The following is a 27,970-nucleotide window of genomic DNA, read 5'->3' as shown; positions in this document are numbered from 1 at the left end:
TGAGCTCACATCTTAAAAGCTCATCAGAAATATTCTGAGCTAGAGATTTTTCTTCTCTCTCAGCAACATTTCAGATACAGAGGTTCTCCTCCGTTGCCCCGATAGTGCTGTTGAATTCAGGATGCCCCAGGAAGAAAGGAAGATCTGCTCTGCCTTCTCCTCTCTGGACAAGATGGGGATGTCACTTTACAGCAGCAGTGCTGTCACTCCTCCTCTACCACATGACAGACATCACTAATCAGTCACAGTGTGCTTTCCTGACAGATGCAGCCTCAGACTTCTTGTCAAGTCAGCGCTACAGGAAGCCACTCAATCAATGTTAGCCCAAGAGATGAAATCTCTTTGCCATTCTGAAACAAAATGGCGTCTAGCCTCTAAACCCATTGCCTTTAAGTTGCTCCCAACTCATAGTGACCCTATAGGATGGAGTAGAACAGCCCTGTAGGGTTTCCAAGGCTGTAAAAATCTTTATGGAAGCAGACAGCCACATCTTTCTCCCACAGAGCGGCTGGTGGACTTGAACTGCCGACCTTTCGGTTAGCAGCCGAGTGCTTAAACTCTGTGCACTAGGGCTCGTCATTAATTGTGTTCTTTGTATTCTTGAGATGGTTTATAAAGGTTAGATAGCCATTGTGTGGTAGAAGGTTGGAGGGCACGGTAGTTTCAAGTGAACAGGGCTTCAGATCACTGTATTTTATATTCCTTAAAGGCAGCATCATGTTTTATTTGTGTTTTCTCATCTTTCCTCACTCTGCTAGGCAAAGCCTATCTCGTCGTAGGCACTAGGTAAATGTTTGTTAAATGGTGCATGAAAGAATGAATGAAAGAGCATGTCTTTGGCCAATTCTTTCTTCTCTAAGACTTCACAATTCAGTGCTTCTTCCAAAGGGCAGGCACAACCCTTGCCATTATTGAATTTCATACACTTTAATTGAAGCCATTCCTCCAGATTGGCTAGATCGCTTTGTGCTTTATCTGCCGAGCATTGGCAAAGCCCAGCAACTTGGCATCATGAGTTGGACTTTATGAGCTTCCTCCCCATTTCATCATCCCAGCCATTCACAAGTGTATTGAAGTAACACTGAGGAGGGCCCGTTTACTCCTTCCCCTGCTTGACTCTGAGCTTTTTCAGCTTGAAATGTTGTTGCGAATCTTAATGATATAGATAGGAATTTTGTCACAGTTTCAAAACTGAACACTGGACAGAATCACTTATTTGACAGTATATGCAGCATTTATTGCATATTTTTGGATGTAAATTTTAAGTCCTTTGTGGAAAGGACCAGGTCTGATAGCTCTTTGTGTTTTGATGGCATGATAATATGCCTTTCACATGGGAGATATTCAGTAAAAATTTTATGTTTCTCATGGTAGTTTCATGAAAATAGGCCGAAGCCTCTGGCTGCTTTAACTCAAAATAAAATCGTCTTTTAAAACAAAGGAATTGTTTTCCACCCAGGCACTTGACTTCATCTAATAAATAGCTAGCCATGCAGTAAAAATGAATTATAGGTCAGGCATTCCGTAGAATGTTTTACAATATGTTATCCCTAAAAACCTTAAAACAACCCCAAGACTAGGGATAGGAATTCTGTATTTACAGACAAGATAAATTAAGCTTGGAGAAGTTACTTAACTTGGTCAGAGTTACAAATGGCAGAACTGAAATTCAAAGCCAGGCCTGATTCTAAAGCCCTTTCCCCTAAAGATGCAGCTATGTCAGTGAGGATGTTACTGCTTCCGGGAAGCCTTCCCTGAGCTACCAGCTCTCCTGCCGATGCTGGTTGAGCTGTTCTTCCTCAGTGTTTCTCAAGCAGTTTGTGCTGTTGTTGTTGTTGTTAGGTGCCATCGAGTCAGTTCCGACTCATAGTGACCCTATGCACAACAGAACGAAACACTGCCCGGTCCTGCACCATCCTTAAAATTGTTGTTATGCTTGAGCTCATTGTTGCAGCCACTGTGTCAGTCCCCCTATTTGAGGGTCTTCCTCTTTTCCTCTGACCCTGTACTCTGCCAAGCATGATGTCCTTCTCCAGGGACTGATCCCTCCTGACAACATGTCCAAAGTATGTAAGACACAGTGTCACCATCCTTGCTTCTAAGGAGCATTCTGGTTGTACTTCTTCTAAGACAGATTTGTTCATTCTTTTGGCAGTCCGTCGTGTATTCAATATTCTTCACCAACACCACAATTCAAAGGTGTCCACTCTTCTTCGGTCTTCCTTATTCATTGTCCAGCTTTCACATGCATATGATGTGATTGAAAATACCATGGCTTGGGTCAGGCGCACCTTAGTCTTCAAGGTGACATCTTTGTTTTTCAACACTTTAAAGAGGTCCTTTGCAGCAGATTTGCCCAATGCAATGAGTCTTTTGATTTCTTGACTGCTGCTTCCATGGCTGTTGATTGTGGATCCAAGTAAAAGGAAATCCTTGACAACTTCAATCTTTTCTCTGTTTATCATGATGTCGCTCTTTGGTCCAGTTGTGAGGATTTTTGTTTTCTTTATGTTGAAGTGCAGTTGATACTGTTGTTGTTAGTTGCTGTTAAATCAGCCCCTGACTCCTGACCACCCCACGCACAACAGAACGAAATACTGCCCAGTCCTGTGCCATCACTGTAATCAGCTGCAGATTAGACTGTGGTGCTCCATAGGGTTTTCAATGGCTGATTTTTGGAAGTAGATTGCCAGGCTTTTCTTCCTAGTCCATCTTAGTCTGGAAGCTCGGCTGAAGCCTGTTCAGCATCATAACAGTTCGCAAGCCTCCACTGACAGACAGGTAGTGGCTGCGCATGAGAAGCATCGTCCAGGAATTGAAGCTGCGTCTCCTCCACGGAAGGTGAGAATTCTATGACGGAACCACCGCTGCCCTTATAGCAGTTCATAGTCCCTTATTATGACACTTTTATCAATGATATGCTGTTTACCTGGCTGCCTCTGTTACCGGAATAAGGTTCTTGTCTCTCACTGGTCAAGAAGGAGCAGGTAAGGCACGTAGTTTTCTACATGAGCAAAGCTTTATTGAAGAGGCTTGTAAACAGACGAGGAGAGCCTAGAGCAACGCATACCCTCATCTCACAGAACAAAAGACAGGCCTGAGTTTTTAAAAGTTCTTGGGCGGGAAAAGATTCATGTTTATTCATAGACATAGGCGGGGATATGTTAACTAAGGTGTGTGGGCAGCAGCTTTCCAAGATGGCTCCTGTCCTGGAGGCCTCTGGGGTTCGTAGCAGGACTTATTATGGGGTGTTGCGCCCGCGCCCTCTCCTGCTCCCCAGGTTCAATTCCCTGGCTGGGGCTGTAGCCTGTCACTGCCCCTGGTGGAAGGTCACACATCAGTCACAGGTGGATGTTCTGAACATGTCCCTGGGCCTGGTCTTCTCCAGCTACTCCTGAAAGGCAACTTTAAAGAAGTTTGCGGGCTATTTTTAGATACCCTGCCCCACTGTTCTGGGAAATGGCTTTGTTTCTGAGCCCTGGCCCGTTTCTTGTTATTTTGTTTGCAGATTTGGGGGCCCCTCTGTTCCTTGTCTTACTAAGTCTCTAGGTTCCACACTCAACCCCCTATTACCTCCCTGTTAGCATAGTCTATTTCTGTTTTACTTGTTTCCCCTCTAACCACAGCAGTCTCTTCGCTATTTCTCAAACCGGCACTCTCCGATCTCAGGGCCTTTGCTCCCTGTCTTACCTCTAACACCAGACCGCACGATTCTTGAGGGCAGGGCCTCTGGCTTTGTTGCCACTTTGGTTTGTTGCTGAATGCATACATCTTTCTCTGGAAATTTCTGCCACTTTGCCCTGGTACCTGGGCACCAAAATACTGTACAGCTAGGCCTTCATGAACCAACTGTAGTTTAGAATTCATTGCATTTGTTGGTGAGAGATTCAGGTAAGTATAAAAAAAAATACTCCAGCTCAAAATGTGGAATGGCAGAAGTCACCTTTCTTCTGTACAACTAAACACCTCCTGCTTTCCTATGTCATTGCATTATTAATTTTATTTAACTTCAGTTTTTTTATTAAATGTACTTTTTTGAATAATTAATACATGCATATTCCCACATTTTATTGATCTTGCTTGAGATGCCTTGTGCTTCTTGATTCTGAGGATTCATATGTGTTATAAATTCTAGAACATTTTCAGCTGTTATTTGTTCAATTATTGCCTCTCTTTTTTTTTCAGTTTCTGTGTTCTCTCCCTGTGGGCCTCCTATTAGACATGTGTTGGGCCTTCTCATTCTGTTCTTCATATCTCTGAACCACTTTCATATTTTTTAACTCACCATCCCCTTTGTGATTCCATTTGTGTAATCCCTCAGATTATACTTCTCTCTTCAGCAGTATCTACTCTTCTGTTTCACCTACCAATTGAGTTTTTTATTTCTGTGAATTTATGGGGAGAAATAGTCATATCATGTCTTACTACTTTTTAAGGTTTTATTTCCAGCTTTAATATTTTGAATCACTTTAAACACTGTCATTTCATGATCTTTTTTCAGATTGTTGTTTTTGACCTTTAATTCTTGAGGCTCTGATCTGCTTATTTGTTGACTTGTGATTGACAGTTTCCTGTGTGTTCTGTAATTTTTTCATTGGGAGCTCATGCTTTGTAGGGCTGGTTGTAGCCTGGGTTGTAGAAGTGGCTCTCCAGGGCAATTTTTCGTTTGCTTTTCCAAGGCATTCTTGGTGTATCATGAACAGGACCAATTTTTAATATTAATTTTTCAGCCATAGTATCATGATTTTGTCTTTTGTATAAATTTGTACTCCAAACCTAAAAATGGCCTGGGGTTTCTAATTTTCAGTTGAGACTTTTCCCTCCCAACCAGAAGACAGACAGAAACTGACAAGTTTCCTTGGGCTGGTTGACCATTTTTCTGATCTGTTTGTTCATTAAGGGTGCAGCCCTCAATGAGTATTCCTGGCCGTATTTAGGGGTCTCATGACACCTTCCCGCTTCTCCTTGTCCCAAGGCCTTGTCTTCCTTTCTGCATGAGCATAAAAACCCAGTGCTGTTGGTCACCAAGACAAACCTTTTCCCTGCTACCAACCACCTTTCCCTCCACCCCACAGCCACAGCACAAGTCTACATGTAGACCCTCTTATTTTCAGTCACCTTTTTATTTCTAGCATCTGGGTGTTTTCCTTTTCTTTTTGTAAGTCAGCTAGGCCTTTAAAAGAATTTTTGTTATATGTATTTTATCTAGCACAGCTAGGTATTGGAATTTTCAAGCTGTCATCATGTGCCATCTTGCCAAAACCAGAGCTTATCACAAGCTCATGGTAAAATGTTCAAATAATACACAATGATATATAATGAAATATTCATTTCCTTCCCATATTAGATCTGCCCCATCCTCAGTCCACCTTGCCAGAGATAGTAATCTTCACGAAACATTTTGTACATATACAGCATATATGTGTGTGTACAATACATGCAGATTTATTTATGCAAGTGGGAATGTGTTTATCCAGTGCATTGTACTTAGCAGTGTATGTTGGAATTCATTGCATATTCATGCACTTAGTTCTGCCTCTTTTTTCTCATGACTGTATATTGTATAGTATTCCATTGTATGGATGTATCATAATTTATTTAAACAGGCCCCCAATTATTATTAGATAATTATGTTTTCAGTTAATCAATAGTATTAACCATCCTGCAGTGAAACATGCTTATACATATGTCTTAGCTTGTGTATTATCAGATATAATTCTCTGTATTTGTCTCTTTCTCCACTTTCCCCTCTCACTCCATTGTGAGTTTCTTGTGGTCAAAGACTTTATCTTTCATTGGGGACCCTGTCACCTGGCATGGGGCCTTGGGGCCTGGCACTTAGTCAACACTTAATTCATATTGGTTTCATGAATGGGTTCACCAAGAAATCAAGTCAGCTGTTAGACTCAGCCCCACCCTCCAGCAAAATCGCTCTTGACTGAGCAGCTTCTCCAGTCCAGACGTGATCGAATGCAATCTCACAACCTTGTGAGATGGTAGGTTTCATGATTGTGTTTCGAAGATAAGGAAACTGAGAAACAAGATTTCATGATTAGTAGAAGGTGGAGGCCACATTTGAACACAGCCTTGTCTGGAATCAGCGCTTGACCTGTTGACTGCTGCTTCCTAATGAACGTTTTAATTGTCACAGCCAACACTGTTTTCACTGTTTATTCCTTTGTTTGCTCATTTATTCATTCCATCAATAAACATTTTTTTGTGTGTGTGCCGGGCACGGAGGGGTGCAGCGTGATGACAGATGACAACATTCCTGCCCTGATGGAGCTTACCTTGGAAACGGAGAAACAAATTAAACTAAAAAGTGCAATGTGGTCGGCGGCTGGAGGGGGGGATAAGGAGCCTTAGGAGCAAGGTCATAGCTTGGAGGCCCTTCCCAAGAGTAAGGGGTCACGGAAGGTCTCCAGCATCTGCAGTGAACTGGATGAGCCTTGAAGGATGACAGCGCCTTGGGGGAGGTGGAGGGGCAGGTCAAGGCAGAGGTTCAGCATGCCCCCTTCTTCCTCCTGGGCTGTGCACTGTATAATCTTGTTCTTCCAGCTGCTGCAAGCTCTCAGGACCTCTGTGTGGAAGGGCCAGAAAGCCCTGTGTCCTTCTACTCTTGGAAGGTGGCAGAGCCCCCCATATCTACCCCGCTCTGCCCTTTCTAATTTTAAAGCAGTAGCTCCCTTGATTGAAATCTCAATTTGGGAACAGGCCTAGGATTGGCCTGTGGCTGGCAATTTTCACCAATAAGCAGAGCGGGAGGTGGGGAGGCGTCTCTTTAAGCAGCAGGGAGGCAGCCCCGGGAGCTTGGAGCTCCTCTCCCCAGCACCCGACCGATTTTCCCGGATCAGGAGCTGCGCACGGAGCAGCGGCCGTCCCCTGGGAATGTTACCCTCTTGGCGTAGAGCCCCTGAAGGGCCCCCTCGGGCTCCGGGCAGTGGGCGGCCGACGCCCCTCTGGGCTCCTTAGCTGCATCCATACCCTCTACTCCTGGGTCTCCGGTCCCCGCTCCAGCTTCCCCAGCCAAGATCCCGGGCCCCAGTGGAGGCGCCGCAGCAGCGGAGCAAAGCGAGGCTGAGCTGGGTAAGTGGCCCCCACGCCGGGGTGCGCTAGGAGCGCACGGAGGGGGGCGCAGGGGCGCGTTTGCTCCTGGTTTTCGTGACCTCCCTTGGAAAAGGGAGCTTGAACTGGGAAACTCACCTCTGGGAGGGATGGCATGAGCTTTCGGTACAGGACGTCATTTTAGTCTGTATGCAGGCCTTTACAGGGCCACCTTATTAGCCAAGAGTAGTAATAATATGATGGTGGTATTTTTATTATTGTATTAGGACTTCTTAGGGGGAGACATTTGATCTTTTCTGGATTTGATTGTTACAGCATCTTTTCTATTATAATTCATTTCCCTTAAATATTCAAAATTTATTTATTGCTGATGACCTACTTATTTATTTACTGTAAACTATCAAACCTGTTTTTTAATGTTTTTCGGGAAGATCTACCTTAAAAATGTATTTTCTTCTCCCCAACACACTTTTATATTTTGAGCTTATATCCCCTAAAATTAAAAGATGCTTATTTTCCTAGAACTTTTAAAATTCATTTCTGTTCTCCTTGGTGAATTTCTATAATTAAGCAACTCTGAATTTGTTAATTTATTACCTGTGAGTAGGCGGTGGGGAGTAGGGGGAGAGGACCCTTCCCCTAGCCTTCCTAGCTCTACTCTGGGGAGTCTCTAGTATGGAGAAAGCTTTGGGGGTGGTTGTAATTCGAACCCTGTTCTCCCAGGTTTCCAAAAGCAGCCTCTCAGCTGCTGGGAGAGTGAGGACTTGGTAAGGACTGGAACCATGCAAATATGGGCTGTCTGGGCAGCTGTCTCCTGGGAGATTTTAGGACAAAAATGAGCTGAAGGGATTGGGGGGCATAGGTGGTTTTAAAAGATGCAGTTTCAGCTCCGCACTCCCCAGCCCCATCTGTTCACTTGCAGGGACCTAAGCAAGACCTTGGGAGCTGAGTACCGAGGGTCAGGGCTTAGTGTTTTTAAAAGATGAGGCAGAAATACCTTCCAGAATTGGAGCAAAACCTGAAGCATGGATCGCCAAATTTCATTTCCGCTCAGATGAAGTTATTTTGGCTATTAGCCGCCTGCGCTCTGCTGGGCTGGCCTTTACATGCGGTTGTTTAGGTGGTGTGAAGCGTTTGTATACTTTAGGTTCCCTGCTGTCTGTACACAGATATTTTTACCTGTGCAACTCGTTGAGTAATTAGAGAGGTGGACATGGCAGACTGACCAAATACCACTCGGAGAGGATTTGGGCCTTTCCTTTCAAATCACCAATTGCCAAGCCTTCCCAGCCATTGGGCAATTCAGATAAAGGTGTCAAGTGAGCTGAGCAGTGAAGAATTCATATGTGCAGCTAATTCTGTTCGTCTTACTATAAAACATCTTCCCACAGAGCCAGAAATGGGGGGAGGGAGGCCTATAAAAATGATCCTGTGTTCTTAGTCACTGACTGCCCAGTTCTCCCTGGATTTCTGAGAACCTGCCAGGAGAAAATGTTGACTGGGCGGAAGTTTCAAGAAATGCAGAACAGAAATCAGCACAAGGCCTCCTTGATGGGCTTTTATTTCTGTTTGGAGGAAAGGAACGCTTTGTTAGAATAACAAACTGTGGCTGCTTTTCAAGAGCAGAAAACGGTTCTCGTTCCGAAGGCAGATGCGTTTTAAGAGTGTGAATCATTCGGTTTGGTGTTTTTTGTGTTTTTTTTTTTCTTTTTCTTTTGTGGTGGAGGCTTGGAGATGATTAAACGTCCTGTCTGCAGGAAATTACCAGGAGATTTGAGTATTTTCCTGAATCAGCCTCAGCTGGTACACAGCTTTGGGTGGAATACAAGAAAGCTCCGGTACTAGGCAGTCTTTCTGCAGTGATGCCCCAGCCTCTCCCAGGTTTCCAAGCTTCTCCATCAGCAAGTCTCTTATCTTCTTATTTTTGGGGTCACAGTTTCATTTAAGAAACCAAAACAGCCCTCTTGGGCCCTCCATGACCTTTTTGAGACAGAACTTATTTTTGAGCCGGTTTTATCGCGCCTCCTTCCACTGGTCTCCTCCCATTTTCCTCGCAGGAAAAGCTCTTGGCTCCTTTCCCAAGCTTTTCTTTTAGCAGGATTGCTCTCCCTAGGGCCACAGACGTCTTGAGGAATGAGGGAGATGGGAAGGTTCGACTAGTGCTCACCAGTTTGGTGGTGACGTTTGTGGTCTTTGCAGGGCTGATTGCCGAGAAGGCAAAGTGGTTATGGGCTGAGTTTACCCTGAAGCGAATCAGCATGGTGGAGCACGGGCACGCGAGGGACACACTTGCTGTGATGGGTGGCTGTGCTCACAGAGATCTGTGGTTTTTAATAATCTGGAAAGCCAAATCTCAGAGATGCTGTTCTCCTCCTGCTCTTTTTCTTAATCTCTCCTGAAAGGGACCCAGTTACATTAAGCGCTTCCTAGCTGTGTGATAAAAGAAGAGAGCTTTGGGCAAATATAAACTCAGTGGGATTATCTAATGGCACTGCGAGGAGGCAGAGGGAGTTGTTTTCTGGCTGCCAAACCCAGAGTGGTAGCACTCGCAGAATTGAATGAAACTGTGTAAATTGCATTGAGAGCTTAAAGGTAATGTTCCCCCAAATTTCCTTGATATTTTTCATTTTCTCAAAATTGAAATGGCAAGGGATTCTTTTGCAGAATATTCACCATTTGATTGCCATGCGTGCTTTGGTTTTCTTTCTTTTTTTGGTGACGTACTTTTTTCATATCCTGTTCCTCTGTGTGACAAGCAGAGGAAGACTGCTTTTCCAAAGATTGTGTCTGGACGTCTTCCAGAAGAATAGAAGATGTAGGGGCGGCGGAGGGAAGAGACTCAGGTACTGAGGGACTGGACGTCTGGGAAAACTCAGGAATGATTTCCCTGCAGGTATAGCTTTACATTTGACTTTTAACAGCCACTTCGGGTATAAAACCCATTGCCGTTGAGCCGATTCCGACTCACAGTGACCCTATAGCACAGGGTAGAAGGACCCCATAGAGTTTCCAAGGAGTACCTGGTGGATCTGAACTGTCGACCTTTTGGTTAGCAGCCGCAGCTCTTAACTGCCAGGCCACCAGTGTTTCCGACTCAGGTGTAGGAGTGACTATACCCAAAACAAGGGTGTGCCTCCTTACAGAGCACCTTCCTGGGTGGACAAGATCCCGATCCACGGAGCGTGTGTCTGTGATGTCGCTTATCACACCTTTGAAAGTTTGCTACTTACTACTTAAAAAAAAAAAAAAAAAGCTTGATTCCTTGGGAACATTTTGCAAAAGGTTTCTTTGCAGTCGCCCACGCTGTTATAATTACCCACTGGTTTCCCCCGGTGATTGAGGCTCTCTTCGGGCTTCTGGGGATGTGTGAATGTCTGTACAGTTGGACTTTAGATAAATTCTAATTCTGAGCACTGTGTTATCCAGCCTGGAGAACAGATCTCGTCTCTGGGTGTTGTAAATGGTAATGTAATAACAAACAGAATGGTAGCCGTTAACTTACTGAGTTTTTGTTAAGCACAGACCAGTCGTCTTCTCAGTCTTTGTCAGACTTTACTGTATGTAAGAATATCCTTCAGGCAGTCTGTCTGAGTAAGTCCATGGTGAGACCTGAGAATCTGCATTTGAAGAAGCATCCCAGGTGGGACTGGGACTCTGTCTTGAGGCAGATTTTTGTTTGTTATCACCTTAAAATTCTCACAAGTCTGTGGGGTAGGTTCTGTCATCACCCCCGTTTTACAGATGAGGAAGGGCAGTCTTACAGAAGTACGTTAAATTTCCCTGAGCCCCATGACTATTAAGCAGCCAAGAAGGGGACCTGAACCTGTGACTGTCTAGCCCCAGAGTCCATTCTCTCAAGCATTGTGCTGTTGGTGGTTTGGGGATCTTTTCTTTACAGTTGGACCAAGTGAGATCCCCTCCCGCCTCTGTCCACTGAAGGTCCCTTATCTAAGATCCTGGCATTCAGTAGGCAGCCATTCTTGATGACTCTTTTATTTAGTCCACTGTAGGTTGGGTGGTATAATTTAGGGGTGCATAGTCCACAGGTAGAAGCCCTGATAGCAACACTGGAGGAGTGGCAGCTAACTTGCCTTGGGTTCTCTAAGTCCTAAACCAAGACAACCCAAGATAAGATGGATTTATTTGTGAAGTCCTTCTAATCCACCCCCATCCCACTCCCTGGGTGGGTGTACCAAAGGTCAGTAGGCTCAGCTGCTAACTGAAAGGTTGGATGTTTGAGTCTACCCAGAGGTGCCTTGGAAGAAAGGCCTGGCAATCCACTTCTAAAAAACCTGTCATTGAAAATCCCATGGAGCACGGTTCTACTCTGACACATATTGAGTCACCATGAGTTGGAAATTTTTCTAATCCCCCCAGGTTTTGGAATTGTTGAGGCAGTTTGTCTCAGTTATCTAGTGCTGCTATAACAGAAATATCGCAAGTGGGTGGCTTTAACAAAAAAAAGTTTATTCTCTCACAGTCTAAGAGGCTCAAAGTCCCAATTTAGGGTGCCAGCTCCAGGGGAAGGCTTTCTGTCTGTATGGGCTCTGGGGGAAGGTCCTTGTCATCAATCTCCCCTTGATTTAGGAGAGCTTCTCAGCACAGGGACCCCAGGTCCAAAGGACACGCTCCCCTCCTGGTCTTCATTCTTGGTGGCATGAGGTCCCGCTGTCTCTCTGCTTGCTTCTCTCTTTTACATCTCAAAAGAGATTCAGGATACAACCTAATTTTATAGATTAAGTCCTGCCTCATTAATGTAACTGCCTCTAATCCTGCCTCATTAACATCGTAGAGGTAGGATTTACAACACGTAGGAAAATCACATCAGATGTGATTGGTGGACAAAATGGTGGACAGTCACACGATACTGGGAACCATGGCCCAGCCAAGTTGGCACACATTTTGACGGGACACAATTCAATCCATAACGTGGCTCTATCCTCTAACGGGTCCTTCCTCAATTTCCTGTGCCGTTTCCTTTTTTCCTGTCTGTACACTCACCGCAAGATTCTCCCTTAAGACGCTTTGCAGTTCCTAAGCCCAAGGAGATGGAAGCCTTTTCTGAAGGCTATTGGTCTGAGCCCACCCACAGCCCCCTCTTTTCCCTCCATCCCCTGTGTAACTCCCCCACCTGGCTTATATCCCTTGGAAAGCAAATGCAAGGGGAATATTTTGGAGGAGAGAGGCTGAGACAAGGAGAGGCTTTATATAGGCGTCTTGCCTGATTCTCCCTTGGCGTGACCTGGTTTCTCTTGCTCCTGGGCACAAGGACTAGTGCTGTTTTTTCTTCTTAATTGCTGCGGGATTGTGACATGGGACAAACTGCTTAGCCTCGTGAGCTTTGCCTTCATTATCTGTAAAATGAACGTTCATGTCAGCCCCTTCTGCTTTGGGTAACAAGTGACATAGTGTCTGCGAAAGCACTTTGGACTTTCTCAAGTCTTGATCATGTGGCTTCCTAGAAGTGGTCCTCTTACTGTGTTCTGGGGAACACCTTTGGTGAATTGCTCTTCTGGGAAAACGAAAACAAAAAATGGTTTCTTGTATGTTTGGAAAGCGATATTCTTCATATCCTCTTGAGGACTCACGTGCACACAAGCCCATTGAAGGCTCCGAGGATCCCTGGAGTAGAGAAGCCTGTTCAATTCTGTCTGACTTTGTATGTTTCATGCTAATGTGACCCTGGAACCCACTTTTCGGTATCAACAGTTAATGTGCTGCAGGATACACTTGGAAGGAAGCTGCTAACCTTCAAATGTTGTCCCCTCCAATTATTGGCAGTGAGACTTTAGACAAGTCACTTACATATCTAAACCTCAGTCTCCCTCTCTGTAAATGGAAATAATAATAGTTCCCACCCTACAGAGTTTTGTTGTTCTTAGCTTCTGTAGAGTTGACCCAACTCATGGTGACCCCGGCACAACAGAATGAGATGCTGCCTGGTGCTGTGCCACCCGCATGATCAGTTACAAACTGGACTGTTGTGATCCGTTGAGTTTTCCTTGGCTGATTTTCAAGAGGAGAGCACCAGGCCTTTCTCCCCAGTCTGTCTTAGTCTGGAAGCTCTGCTGAAACCTGTTCAGCATCATAGCAACATGCAAAGTACCACTGACAGTTGGGTGTGGCTGCACGTGAGGTACATTGGACTAGATTTTGAACCCAGGTCTCCCTCGTGGAAGGTGAGAGTTTTACCAGAGAACCGAGAAGTGGGTGTCTTAAGAGAAATGTAAAATAAGAGAAGATCCCGTGTCCTCTGCCTGTCAGAAGTATTGGAGTGGACCCTTCCCTCCTTGTAGCTTTCTTCTTTCTTCTGCAGGCTTCCGTGTATCCCACTTGTCTTCTTCCTAAATCAGTCTCCTTTGTGGCTGTTTCTCCTCGACTAGCTCTTGAAAAGTCGGACTTCCCCAGGCCTCTTTCTCCTGCTCTTCTCTTTTTTTATCTCTGTTTGCTCCCTTGCTAACATCATTCAGTCCATAGCTTTAGATGTTGTCATTAACTGATGACTCCCAAATACACATCTTCAGCCCGCACCTCTCCTGAGCAATAGGGAGGCAGACAGACAGACAGATAGATATATTTTCAGTGTCGTCATTAGATGTTAAATAGGCTTCTCAAACTTAATATGCTAAAGCACAACCCTAGTTTTTTTTTTGTTTTAGTAATTTCTATTGAGCTTTAAGTGAACGTTTACCAATCAAGTCAGTCTGTCACATACAACCTTATATACACCTCACTCCGTACTCCCACTTACTCTCCCCCTAATGAGTCAGCCCTTCCAGGCTCTCCTTTCGTGACAATTTTGCCAGTTTCTAACCCTCTCTACCCTCCTATATCCTCTCCAGACAGGAGATGCCAACACAGTCTCAATTGTCCACCTGATACAAGTAGCTCACTCTTCATCAACATCTCTCTCCTACCCACTGTCCAGTCCCTTTCACGTCTGATGAGTTGTCTTCGGGAATGCTTCCTGTCCTGGGCCAACAGAAGGTTTGGGGACCATGACCGCCGGGATTCCTCTAGTCTCAGTCAGACCATTAAATCTGGTCTTTTTATGAGAATTTGGGGTCTGCATCCCACTGATCTCCTGCTCCCTCAGGGGTTCTCTGTTGAGCTCCCTGTCAGGGCAGTCATCAGTTGTGGCCGGGCACCATCTAGTTCTTCTGGTCTCAGGATGATGTAGGTCTCTGGTTCATGTGGCCCTTTCTGTCTCTTGGGCTCATAGTTATCGTGTGACCTTGGTGTTCTTCATTCTCCTTTGATGCAGGTGCGTTGAGACCAATTGATGCATCTTAGCTGGCTGCTTGTTAGCATTTAAGACCCCAGACGCCACATTTCAAAGTGGGTTGCAGAATGTTTTCATATTAGAATTATTTTGCCAATTGACTTAGAAGTCCCCTTAAGCCATAGTCCCCAAACCCCCGCCCTTGCTCCACTGACCTTCGAAGCATTCAGTTTATTCCGGAAACTTCTTTGCTTTTGGTCCAGTCCAGTTGAGCTGACCTTCCGTGTATTGAATATTGTCCTTTCCTTCACCTAAAGTAGTTCTTATCTACTAACTAATCAGTAAATAACCCTCTCCCACCCTCCCTCCCTTCCCCCCTCGTAACCACAAAAGTATGTGTTCTTCTCAGTTTATACTATTTCTCAAGAACTTATAATAGTGGTCTTATACAGTATTTGTCCTTTTGCATCTGACTGATTTCACTCAGCATAATGCCTTCCAGGTTCCTCCATGTTATGAAATGTTTCACAGATTCCTCACTGTTCTTTATCGATGCATAGTATTCCATTGTGTGAATATACCACAATTTACTTAACCATTCATCCGTTGATGGACACCTTGGTTGCTTCCATCTTTTTGCTATTGTAAACAGAGCTGCAATAAACATGGGTGTGCATATATCTGTTTGTGTGAAGACTCTTATTTCTCTAGGGTATATTCCGAGGAGTGGGATTTCTGGGTTGTATGGTAGTTCTATTTCTAACTTTTTAAGAAAACGCCAGATTGATCTCCAAAGTGGTTGTACCATTTTACATTCCCACCAGCAGTGTATAAGAGTTCCAATCTCTCCGCAGCCTCTCCAACATTTATTATTTTGTGTTTTTTGGATTAATGCCAGCCTTGCTGGTGTGAGATGGAATCTCATCGTAGTTTTAATTTGCATTTCTCTAATGGCTAATGATCGAGAGCATTTTCTCATGTATCTGTTAGCTGCCTGAATATCTTCTTTAGTGAAGTGTGTGTTCATATCCTTTGCCCACTTCTTGATTGGGTTGTTTGTCTTTTTGTGGTTGAGTTTTAACAGGATCGTATAGATTTTAGAGATCAGGCGCTGGTCGGAGATGTCATAGCTGAAAATTCTTTCCCAGTCTGTAGGTGGTCTTTTTACTCTGTTGGTGAAGTCTTTAGATGAGCATAGGTGTTTGATTTTTAGGAGCTCCCAGTTATCGGGTTTCTCTTCATCATTTTTGGTAATGTTTTGTATTCTGTTTATGCCTTGTATTAGGGCTCCTAGGGTTGTCCCTATTTTTTCTTCCATGATCTTTATCGTTTTAGTCTTTATGTTTAGGTCTTTGATCCACTTGGAGTTAGTTTTTGTGCATAGTGTGAGGTATGGGTCCTGTTTCTTTTTTTTTGCAAATGGATATCCAGTTATGCCAGCACCATTTGTTAAAAAGACTCTCTTTTCCCCAATTAACTGACACTGGGCCTTTGTCAAGTATCAGCTGCTCACATGTGGATGGATTTATATCTGGGTTCTCAATTCTGTTCCATTGGTCCATGTGACTGTTGTTGTACCAGTACCAGGCTGTTTTGACTAATGTGGCTATATAATAGATTCTAAAATCAGGTAGAGTGAGGCCTCCCACTTTCTTCTTCTTTTTCAGTAATGCTTTACTTATCCGGGGCTTCTTTCCCTCCCATATGAGGTTGGTGATTTGTTTCTCCATCACATCAAAAAATGTCATTGGAATTTGAATCGGAGGTGCATTGTATGTATAGATGGCTTTTGGTAGAATAGACATTTTTACTATGTTAAGTCTTCCTATCCATGAGCAAGGTATGTTTTTCCACCTAAGTAGGTCCTTTTCAGTTTCTTGCAGTAGTACTTTGTAGTTTTCTTTGTATAGGTCTTTTACATCTTTGGTAAGATTTATACCTAAGTATTTTATCTTCTTGGGGGCTACCATGAATGGTATTGATTCGGTGATTTCCTCTTCGATGTTCTTTTTGTTGATTTAGGGGAATCCAAGTGATTTTTGTATGTTTATCTTATAACCTGAGACTCTGCCAAACTCTTCTATTAGCTTCAGTAGTTTTCTGAAGGATTCCTTAGGGTTTTCTGTGTATAAGATCATGTCATCTGCAAATAGAGATAATTTTACTTCTTCCTTGCCAATCCGGATGCCCTTTATTTCTTTGTCTAGCCTAATTGCTCTGGCTAGGACCTCTAGCACAATGTTGAATAAGAGTGGTGATAAAGGGCATCCTTGTCTGGTTCCTGTTCTCAAGGGAAAGGCTTTCAGGCTCTCTCCATTTAGAGTGATGTTAGCTGTTGGCTTTGTATAGATGCCCTTTATTATGTTGCGGAATTTTCCTTCAATTCTTATTTTGCTGAGAGTTTTTTATCATGAATGGGTGTTGGACTTTGTCAAATGCCTTTTCTGCATCAATTGATAAGATCATGTGGTTTTTGTCTTTTGTTTTATTTATATGGTGGATTACACTAATGGTTTTTCTAATATTAAACCAGCCTTGCATAGTATAAATCCCACTTGGTCGTGGTGGATTATTTTTTTGATATGTTGTTGAATTCTATTGGCTAGAATTTTGTTGAGGATTTTTGCATCTATGTTCATGAGGGATACAGGTCTGTAATTTTCTTTTTTTGTGGTGTCTTTACCTGGTTTTGGTATCAGGGAGATGGTGACTTCATAGAATGAGTTAGACAGAATTCCGTCATTTTCTATGCTTTGAAATACCTTTAGTAGTAGTGGTGTTAACTCTTCTCTGAAAGTTTGGTAGAACTCTGCAGTGAAGCTGTCCGGGCCGGGGTTTTTTTTTGTTGGGAGTTTTTTGATTACCTTTTCAATCTCTTTTTTTGTTATGGGTCTATTTAGTTGTTCTACTTCTGATTGTGTTAGTTCAGATAGGTAGTGTTTTTCTAGGAATTCATCCATTTCTTCTAGGTTTGCAAATTTGTTAGAGTACAATTTTTCCTAATAATCTGATATGATTCTTTTAATTTCAGTTGGGTCTGTTGTGATGTGGCCCATCTCGTTTCTTATTCGGGTTATTTGTTTCCTGTATTTTTTTAGTCAGTCTGGCCAATGGTTTATCAATTTTGTTAATTTTTTCAAAGAACCAGCTTTTGGCTTTGTTAATTCTTTCAATTGTTTTTCTGTTCTCTAATTCATTTAGTTCAGCTCTAATTTTTATTATTTGTTTTCTTCTGTTGCCAGATGGATCCTTTTGTTGCTCACTTTCTATTTGTTCAAGTTGTAGGGACAGTTCTCTGATTTTGGCTCTTTCTTCTTTTTGTATGTGTGCATTTATCGATATAAATTGACCTCTGAGCACTGCTTTTGCTGTGTCCCAGAGGTTTTGACAGGAAGTGTTTTCATTCTTGTTGCATTCTATGAATTTCTTTATTCCCTCCTTAATGTCTTCTACAACCCAGTCTTTTTTCAGCAGGGTATTGTTCAGTTTCCAAGTACTTGATTTCTTGTGCCTAATTTTTCTGTTATTGATTTCCACTTTTATGGCCTTGTGGTCTGAGAAGATGCTTTGTAATATTTTGATGTTTTGGATTCTGCAAAGGTTTGTTTTATGACCTAGAGAATGTTCCGTGTGCGCTAGAAAAAAAAAATACACTTTGCAGCAGTTGGGTGGAGTGCTCTGTATAAGTCAATGAGGTCAAGTTGGTTGATTGTAGCAATTAGGTCTTCCGTGTCTGTATTGAGCTTCTTACTGTAAGTCCTATCCTTCTCCAAAAGTGGTGTGTTGAAGTCGCCTACTATTAATTGTGGAGGTGTCTATCTCACTTTTCAGTTCTGTTAAAGTTTGTTTTATGTATCTTGCAGGCCTGTCATTGGGTGCATAAATATTTTTATATCTTCCTGGTCAATTGTCCCTTTAATCATTATGTACTGTACTTCTTTATCCTTTGTGGTGGATTCAACTTTAAAGTCTATTTTGTCAGAAGTTAATATTGCTACTCCTGCTCTTTTTTGCTTATTGTTTGCTTGATATATTTTTTTCCATCCTTTGAGTTTTAGTTTGCTTGTGTCTCTAAGTCTAAGGTGTGTCTCTTGTAGGCAGCATATAGACGGATGGTGTTTCTTTATCCAGTCTGAGACTCTCTCTTCATTGGGTGCATTTAGTCCATTTACATTCAGCGTAATTACAGATAAGTATGTGTTGTTTTTTTTTTATGTGTTTAGTGCTGTCATTTTGATGCCTTTTTCTGTGTGTTGTTGACAATTTCATTTTTCCACTTACTTTTTTGTGCTAAGACGTTTTTCTTTGTAAATTGTGTGTTCCTCATTTTCATAGTATTTGACTTTACGTTTGCTGAGTCGTTATGTTTTTCTTGGTTTTTATTTTGAGTTATGGAGTTGTTATACCTCTTTGTGGTTACCGTAATATTTACCCCTATTTTTCTAAGTAAAAACCTAACTTGTATTGTCCTATATCGCCTTGTATCCCTCTCCATATGGCAGTTCTATGCCACCTGTATTTAGTCCCTCTTTTTGATTATTGTGATCTTTTACATATTGACTTCAATGATGTCCTGTTTTGAGCATTTTTTTCTTTTTAAAATTAATCTTAATTTGTTTTTGTGATTTCCCTGTTTGAGTTGATATCAGAATGTTCTATTCTGTGACCTTGTGTTCTGCTGGTATCTACAACCCTAGATTTTTTTACCCTCACCAAGCCTTTACCAGCAGCAGGTAGCACCTTAGCCACCCAGTTGCTTGGACTAACAGCTTTTGGCACCTTCCTCAGCCTTCCTCTTTTTGTCACACTCCTATATCCAATCCAATGGAAATAAGTCCTTTCAGCTCTACCTCAAAAATATATTTCAAATCGAGAGAGTGGGGGAGGCTTTACTGGAAAGAGCCACAAGGTAACTTCCTGAGTGATGAAGGTGTTTTGTGGGTTACATGGGTATCTGCAGTTGTCAGAATTTATCAAGCTCTACACTTAAGGTCTGTGCCTTTCACCGTGCATAAATTGTCATTGCTCTTAGGTGCCGGAGACTCATTTTCAACTCAGGGCAACCCCATGTGACAGAGTAAACTGCTCCGTAGGGTTTTCTAGGCTGTAGTCTTACTGGGCTATAATCTTCGTGGGAGCAGACTCCCAGGCCTTTCTCCCATAGAGCTTCTGGGTAGGTTTGAAGCCCCAACCTTTCGATTAGCAGCTGAGCGCTTAACTGTTTGTAGCACCAAGGTTGCTTAAAGCATAAATTACATCTCTATAAAAAAAAGGAAATGGTGTTGATGCAGTGGTTAAGTGCTACAGCTGCTAACCAGAAGTTGGGCAGTTCAGATCCACCAGGCTTTCCTTGGAAACTCTGTCCTATAGGGTCGCTATGAGTTGAAATCAACTCCATGGCAACGGGTTTGGTTTTTTGTTCTTTTTAAAAAAAAGAAAGAAAAGATATATCCCAAGTGGGACTACTGCTTACTAACTTTCATCCAAGCTACCATCATTTCTCCCAGCCACCATCATTTCTCCCAGCCACCTTGATTACTTGATAACCTGATCAAAAAGCTAGTGTTTCATACAGCTTGAATCACATGATATCACTTCCTTGTTTAACATCTTCCATCAGCTTCCCATTGCAATAAGAACAAAATCCAAACTCTGTACCAAGACCTGTGAGACCCTGTCCACCAACAGGGTGTGGCCCCTGCCAGATTCTGCAAGGGTGTCTTCTTCCTCTTGACAAGTAGTACTTACACTGTAGCCACACAGGCCCTTCAGTACCCCCAAATTCATGTCTGCCTCTGGGCCTTTGTATTTGGTGATCTTTCTGCTTGGACTGCTCTTCCCCTAGAACCTTGCATGGTTGGCACCTGCCCATCATCGAGGTGTTCACTTAAATGTCGTTCATCCAACAGGGCTTCCTGCCCAGCCTTCCTCCCCATCCCGACCCCGCCACCTTTCTCTCTATAGCATTTCCCTAGTGACTTTCCCACAAAGCACTTCATAAGACCTGGAATAATAGCTTTTTGTTTTTTTAATATAGCTCTCTGCCTGTCCATTCTAGTTCCCTGAGGGCATTGAACTCCAGGCCCAGAGCACAGCACCTGCCACCAGGCAGGGGCTCACTGAACATGTTTTGACTGACTGACCGTTACCAGGCACAGTGTCTGATGTGGCATCTGTGAGAAAATCGTTAGCTAATTTACACGATTAAGTTATTTTTGTTACTCTTCTTTTCTTGTCTCCTCTTCCCTCCCGGGGCACGGGGGCATTAACATGCTGCCCAACCGCCTGAGTCCCCTGCTTCCTTGTTATAAAACAAGGCCCCTGACAGGAGCCCCTGTGGAGGGCTGTCTGTAGACCCCTCGCAGGGGGGCGTTATCTCAGTACAAGTGGGGCATTAGGGTTTCATCACCTTTTAAAAATTGTACCCCCAGCTAAGTGGTTCTCTTTGAAGACCCCGAGCCTCTGAACTCTCCTGCCTAGGAGCAATCTGCTCAGATGCCGCTGCTCTGGGACTTGGGATCTGAAGGTTTTTAAGATTGACTCCAACTGCCGTGACTGCCTTCAGAGCTCAAAGGGCCGTAAACATACATGGTTTTTAATTGGCTAGAGAAAAATCCTGCCCAGAGAACAAAGGTAGAGCTGGGTGTATCAGGCCTCAAACTTCCTTCCATCCCTGCTCCCAAAGGCTACAACCTATGACTCAATAGACTTGCTGGAGCCCTTGTTTAAAAAGCAGAGCAAAGGCTTGTATATCCTAGAAGTGGAAAAACATAACAGATATTGGTGGAGAGGGAGCACGTCCTTCCCTGGGCAGGAAGAGAATTATAAATGCATCTCTGAAAACCCACAAGCCGTGTTGTATTTATTCGGACTGTTTATAGAGTTACTAGGACAGGAATAGAATAGTACAGAGGTTCTGTTTGCCTGGAGCTGTGGTTCAGAAGGAATACGGGACACTTTCTGAGCTCAGTGGGACAGTGCTGTGATTGATCAGCAATGTCTGTCAGGGACAAGGAGCATCCTTGCTATTGTAATAAAGAATTAGAGAGTGTTAGATTTCAGAGGACCCACGGAGGCCATCCAGTCCAACTCTTGACATGGTAACTGCTATGCCCCGTCAAGGGGCCTTTAGAAGAGTAATCAGGAGCTTGGCAAAGTGATAACTCCTAACGCTCTAGGCCTTTGTGCCCTCGGGAGTCTCATCAGTGCTCTCAGCATGGCGGCCTACAGTATTCCCTAAGAGCGTTCTGTGGAGTTCTCATGTGACAGTTCTGAGGCTGGTCCAGTGTTGAAAACTCTGCATTATCTTCTCCTCTAAGACCCCAAATGCACAATAGCCGTATCGAAGGTCCTGAGAAATCCAAGTGTAAAGAAACCTGGTTAATACCAGGCACACCAGGAAGAACGGGGTGATGCCCAGCTACTGTTACTGAACATTTTCATCAAAGAGTCTGTAGAAGAATCCTGATCAAAAGGGGGGAAATGCAGAGCAGAATTTCAAGCGCCCATGGACTCCAAACTTTCTGGAGCCAAGGGGGCTGAATGAACCCCTGAAACTATTGCCCTGAGATAATCTTCAGAACCTAAACCAAAAATAACCACTGAAGTTGTCTTAAAATAAAACAATAATTTAGCTTAACTAGTTAAAAATGTTGGCCTTGAGCATAATACTCTTTTAAGAACTATCTATATGGGATCAAAGTACAACAGCAACTCAAAAGATTAGGTAGGATCGTTAGGAGGCAGTGAGTTTATGTTAATGGAGGAGGAACAACTCAGAAAAGGAGGATGAGAATGGCTGCACAGCTCAAAGAATACGTTCATTGTCACTAAATTGTATATGTAGAAATGGTTGAATTGGTGTAGGTTTTGCTGTGTGTATTCTCAACAACAAAATAACAATAAAAAAGATACAGATACACCAGTGTTCATTGCAGCACTGTTTACAGTTGACAAAAGGTGGCAATGACCGAAATGTCCATCAACAGATGAATGGATAAACAAAATGTGGTATATACATAAATGGAATGTACATAAATGGGGTATTATTAAGCCACAGGGATGAATGAAGTCCTGATGAGTGCGACAGCATGGATAAACCTTGAAAACATGCTGAGACAAGTCACTCACCGAAGGACAAATACTGTAAGATCTCACTCATATGAAATATCTAGAACAGGCAAATGTGTACAGACCAAAGTTTACTAGTGATGACCAGGAGTAAGAGGGAGAGGGAGAGCCCTTGCTTAGGAAGCATTGAATGACGGAAAGCTTGGCAATGGACGTTGGTGATGGTTGTACAATATGATTGATGTAATTCATGTCACTGACTGGTACACGTGAAAAATGCTACATTGGAAAATGTTGTATGTATTTTTACAACCAAAAAATAAGAAAAGTTTCAAATCAAAGGGTCAACAGGACTGTGCTCACTGAGGAGGCTCGGGGGAGGATCTGTTTCTTGTCTTTTCTGCCTTCTGGTTGCTGCCGGCGTTCCTCAGTGGTCTTTGTCTTGGAGTCACACCTCTCCAGTCTCTACCCCCATCTCTGCACGTCCTCCTTCTCTGTGTCTGTTGTCTCCCTTTGCCTTGGTCTCGTAAGGATGCTTACAATGGCCTTTAGGGCCCACTTGGGTAATCCAGGAGTCCCTGGATGGTACAAATGATTAACGTGCTTGGCTTGCTAACCGAAAGGTTGGAGGTTTGAGTCCACCCAGATATGCCACAGAAGAAAGGCCTGGCAATCTACCTCCAAAAAGTCAGCATTGAAAACCCTGTGGAACACAGTTCTACTGTGACACACGTGGGGCTAGCACAAGTTGGAGTAAACTCGGCAGCACCGGGTTTACTGTTTGGTTTGATAATTCCTCATCTCAAGAGGCTTAATTTAATTATATCTGCAAAGACCCCTTTTCCAAATAAGGGCACATCAATAGGTTCCAGGGATTAGGAGCTAAACGTACTGTTGAGGGAGGGGCTGCATTTCAACCTCCCGTAGGGGGCGTACCGAGTCAGGAGTCGGGAGACCTGCGTCGAGTTCTCCGTTTGCCATGAGCTCCCTTCCTCTGTCACATGGGGAACCAATCAGAGAGCTTAAATCAGGAGCCAAGACCCATTTCTTAGCCCCTCGGGACCTGAGATTCCTCAGCTATAAAATGGAATGTAATCACACATACTGTGGTTAAGCACTTGGCTGCTAACTGAAAGGTCAGTGATTCAAATCCACTAGTGGCTTCGGGGGAGAAAGATGTGGCAGTCTGCTTCCCTAAAGAGTTACAGCCTTGGGAAACCCTGTGGGACGATTCTACTTTGTCTTATAGGCTTGCTATGAGTCCGAATCAACTCAATGGCAGTGGTGGTTTTAGGGTTGTTATAAAAATTAAATGAAATAATCCTTGTAAAGTGCTTAGCACATGTGAGTATAGTGTAAATATAAGCTTAGTATTATTATTTTCCATTTTTACTCTTGCTGTTGATGTTACCTGTGTTAATCTAGGTTCCTTCTCTCTGAACCTCATTGTAGATGAAGTGGTAGGGACTGGTGCCAGCAGCTTCCAAGGTTCCTTTCAGACTTAGCATTCTGGCTCTTTCAAAGGCTACAATGTATTTTTAAAATCTTTTAATTGATTTTATATATATATATATATTTATATACATATGTGTGAAAGTGAATGTATTATGAGTGTTCAGCTCAATGAATTTTTATGAACTGAATATCCATGTTACCAACAGGTGAATAAAGAAATAAAATATTACCGGTGCTCCAGAAGCCCCCTTTGTGCCTCCGTCTATCTCCCCAGTGCTAACTTCTATCCGTATTTCTAACATAATAGATTTTGCCTGTTTTTATACTTTGTATAAATGGATTCATAAAATATGTACTCTTTTATAGCTGGCTTCTTCCACTTAACATTCTGTTTGTGAGATTCAGTCATTTGGTATCTAACTGTGGACCCTTTGTTTTAATTATTATGTAGTATGCCATTGTTAAATAGACTACCGTGTATCTGTTCAGCTGTGGGTGGGTGTTTGGTTAGTTTCTAGTTAGGACTGTTAGAAATGCTGCTGTTTTGAACATTTTCATAGATAACTTTTGGGGAAACGTGATGCTGGGACAAGGTGTTTGTAATTAAGAACTTTTTTTTTTTTTTAATTGCTTGCTGTGCAACATGGAGAACTGCTTATGATCAAAGGTCAAGACTGATGGAAAGGAACCATCTTCATTCCCTGATACCCCTCCAAGCCATTGGCCGTGCTTGCATTTTCTTGGTGTGTTGAGATCTTTTGAGCCACAACTCTTTCCAGAATACTTGTTTCTTAGGCTGTTTTCTGGTGGGCTGGGACTGGATGTGGTGAGTTTTTAGAAGTCAACACACAGAGACACAGCCCTAGCTCCCAGCATCCCACACAGTGCCACCTCATTTATTCACACCCCCATGGCCAGTGCCAAGCCAACCTGCTCTTTCCTGGCTGCCTTACAGAGTGATCCGATGGTCCTATACTCCCAGTTCATAATCCCAAGCCTGATGTTCGGAACAGCGCAAACTGTCTTACAGAGCATGTCCAACTGACAGTTGGGGGCAGAGAGAGAGAGGGAGGAGGTGTCACAGGCTGGCCGAAAGCTGGGCTGGAGCTAAAACTTGGCTCCATTGCCCCAAAAGTTTGGGAGTCACTGGTTTAACGCAGCCATATAATTTTCCTGTTGTTGGGGGAAGGTTGGAGCTCATGCTTCAGATGCACCTGGTGTCACAAGCATCAGAGACTCTCTAGATCCCAAAACTGAGTTCGGTCACGCATGAAGCACAGCTGAGATATGGTGAATGGTGGAATCACATATGTGGCTTCACTTGGGCTTTCATTATTTTGTGCTCGGTTGGCAATTTACACATGTCAGTTCTGGAATTGTCTGGGGACATAGATGACCCAGATGTTCCAGGGAGATCAAAAAAATTAGGCTTGGTGCCCCAAACCCCTTTCTTTTGTATATTTTGCCCCTTTTTTGTTAGGTAGCTGTACAGACAAGTGTCTGAGGCAGATGTGGTGGGAGGCAGGGCCTGGGGGGACAACACAGTCTAAGCGTCTTTGTTTTGCTCTCGTGTTTATTTTTCTTGCCTGATGACCAAGAGTTGGGGAGGGAAGTGGAGATGGTTGGAAAGGGTGAGGCTGACTCTGGAATATTTTTATCTGTTCAAGTCAACAAAGAATTAAGCCATGCTTTTTTTTTTTTTTTTCCATAGGATTATAATATCTTACAGAAATGAATAATTGAGCAACTTCTATGCCTGGCTCTTTTGCAGATATACCTATAATAATAGCTGTCATTTGGTGAGCATTTTGTATGTAACCAGGACTATATTTGGGACTTTTATACATCATGGGTCAACCAAACCAAACCCATTGCCGTTGAGTCAATCCTGACTCATAGTGACCCTATAGGACAGAGTGACAGAGTAGGACTGCCCCATAGAGTTTCCAAGGTGCACCTGGTGGATTTGAACTGCCAGCGTTATTTGTTTTTTTTTTTTTTTTGGTTAGCATCCCTAGCACTTAACCATTACACCACCAGGATTGTTTTTTATAAAGGGCCAAGGTAGTAAGCATTTTCAGTTTTGCAGCCAAGAGGCAAAATCAAGGCTAGTATATAAGTACTTATAAATCCAAAAAACCCATTGTCATCGAGTTGATTCTGATTCATAGCGATCCTATAGGACAGTGTAGAACTGCCCCATAGGGTTTCCAAGGAATGGCTGGTAGAGTCGAACTGCCGACCTTTTGGTTAGCAGCTGAGCTCTTAACTATTGTACCACACTAGAGAAAACAATTTTCCAAAAAGATTTTATTGACAAAATTCAAACCATGATGCTAACTATGTATAGATTTTTTTGTAATTCAGGACTAATGAGAAGAATGGGATTCTTCTTTGAGGTGATAACATTTTGCTTAATTGAGGTTCAGAGTTACAGTTTTATAACATCAAGTTGATTGCAAATGCTTGTCTGTGAAAACCGCTCTTGCTTCTTGGGCCATACAAAATAGGTGGTGGGCTGGATTTGGCCTGTGGGCCATAGTTTTACTTACATCGTCACTGAGCCTTATGTATCAGCTATGATTGAGTTGGTTGCACAGAACAAAAGGACTCAACATTGGCATAGATGAGTTAGGAGTTTCTTTCTCTTTCTGTAAAAGAAGTTTAGAGGTGGTTTATAGGGCAGGTCTGACAGCTTCATGATGTCATAGGGACTAGGGTTCCATTGCCAATGTTAGTATATGGTGTTGTATCTCAAAGTCACACGATGGCCCAAGCTACTGCCACCATGTCTGCACATCTGCACCTCTGCCTCCCTTTAAGGAGACTTCCTGAAGTCTCAACCAACCCTACCCACATCTCTTTGGCCAGAGCTGCTCATCTGGCTGTACATCTCTGCAAAGGAGTTATTACTATGCCCAGATGAACACCGCGATCCTACGACTGATGAGGAAGAGGAGATGGGGGGATAGGCAACTACAGTTCTTCCCCACACTTAACAGGGTCAGAAAATGAGCCTCAGATTGTCATCTTCTGCAAGGCCTTATCGCAGCAAACTGGAGTTTGGACTGAGGCCTGCTAACCTCCAACACCCACTCTCCCTGAGTCTACCCTCAGACAGGTGGGGAGGGTTGTTGCTGTCAGGTGCTGACGACTCAGTTCTGACTCATAGCTACCCCATGTACAACACAACTAAACACTGCCCAGCCCTGTGCTATCCTCACAATCCTTGTCACGCTTGAGCCCATTGTTGCAGCTACTGTGTCAGTCCGTCTCATTGAAGGTCTTCCACTTTTGCACTGACCCTCATTAAAAAAACGGGAAAGAAAGACCAGACCAAAATGGATGTCAGAAGAGACTCTGAAACTTGAATGTCGAGTAGCTAAAGCAAAGGGAAGAAATGATGAAGCAAAAGAGCTTAACAGAAGATTGCAAAGGGCAGCTCAAGAAGAGTATTATAATGAAATGTGCAAAGACCTGGAGATAGAAAAACAAAAGGGAAGGACACGCTCAGCATTTCTCAAGATGAAAGAACTGAAGAAAAAATTCAAGCCTCGAGTTGCAGTAATGAAGAATTCTATGGGGAAAATATTAAATGATGCAGGAAGCATCAAAAGAAGATGGAAGGAATACACAGAGTCACTATGCCAAAAAGAATTAGTCGAAATTCAGCCATCTCAAAAGGTGGCATATGATCAGGAACCTATGCTACCTAAGGAAGAAGTCCAAGCTGTGCTGAAAGCATCCGTGAAAAACAAGGCTCCAGGAATTTACGAGATACCAGTTGAGATGTCTCAGCAGACAGATGCAGCACTGGAAGTGCTCACTTGTCGATGTCAAGAAATTTGGAAGACAGCTACCTGCCGACTGTAAGAGATCCATATCCATGCCTGTTCCCAAGAAAGTTGGTCCAACCAAATGTGGAAATTATCCAACAATATCATTAATGTCACACCTCAACCTAAAGAAAACAAAAATCCTCACAACTGGACCAATAAGCAACATCATGATGAATGGAGAAAAGATTGAAGTCGCCAAGGATTTCATTTTACTTGTATTCACAATCAACACCCATGGAAGCAGTAGTCAAGAAATCAAAAGACGTTTGCATTGGGCATATCTGCCACAAAGACTTCTTTAAAGTTTTGAAAAACAAAG

At 43.2% G+C, this 27,970-nt stretch overlaps 1 protein-coding gene across 6 annotated transcripts in view; it reads left to right on the top strand.

The window, feature by feature from the left end:
- Positions 1–27,970, top strand: part of PRICKLE2 (prickle planar cell polarity protein 2) — a 422,108-nt gene that overhangs the window by 209,208 nt on the left and 184,930 nt on the right. The window contains exon 1 of one of the 6 annotated variants that reach the window (XM_049862957.1): positions 4,453–7,086. The exons of the other annotated variants lie outside the window; for them this stretch is intronic. The gene's annotated coding sequence lies outside the window, so the exon portion shown is untranslated. Of the gene's footprint in view, positions 1–4,452; positions 7,087–27,970 lie in introns of those variants that run through there. 6 annotated transcript variants of the gene reach the window in all.

The sequence above is a fragment of the Elephas maximus genome, chromosome 20 (genome assembly GCF_024166365.1).
Source record: "Elephas maximus indicus isolate mEleMax1 chromosome 20, mEleMax1 primary haplotype, whole genome shotgun sequence".
NCBI lineage: Eukaryota > Metazoa > Chordata > Mammalia > Proboscidea > Elephantidae > Elephas > Elephas maximus.
This window is presented reverse-complemented; position numbering and strand designations above follow the sequence as displayed.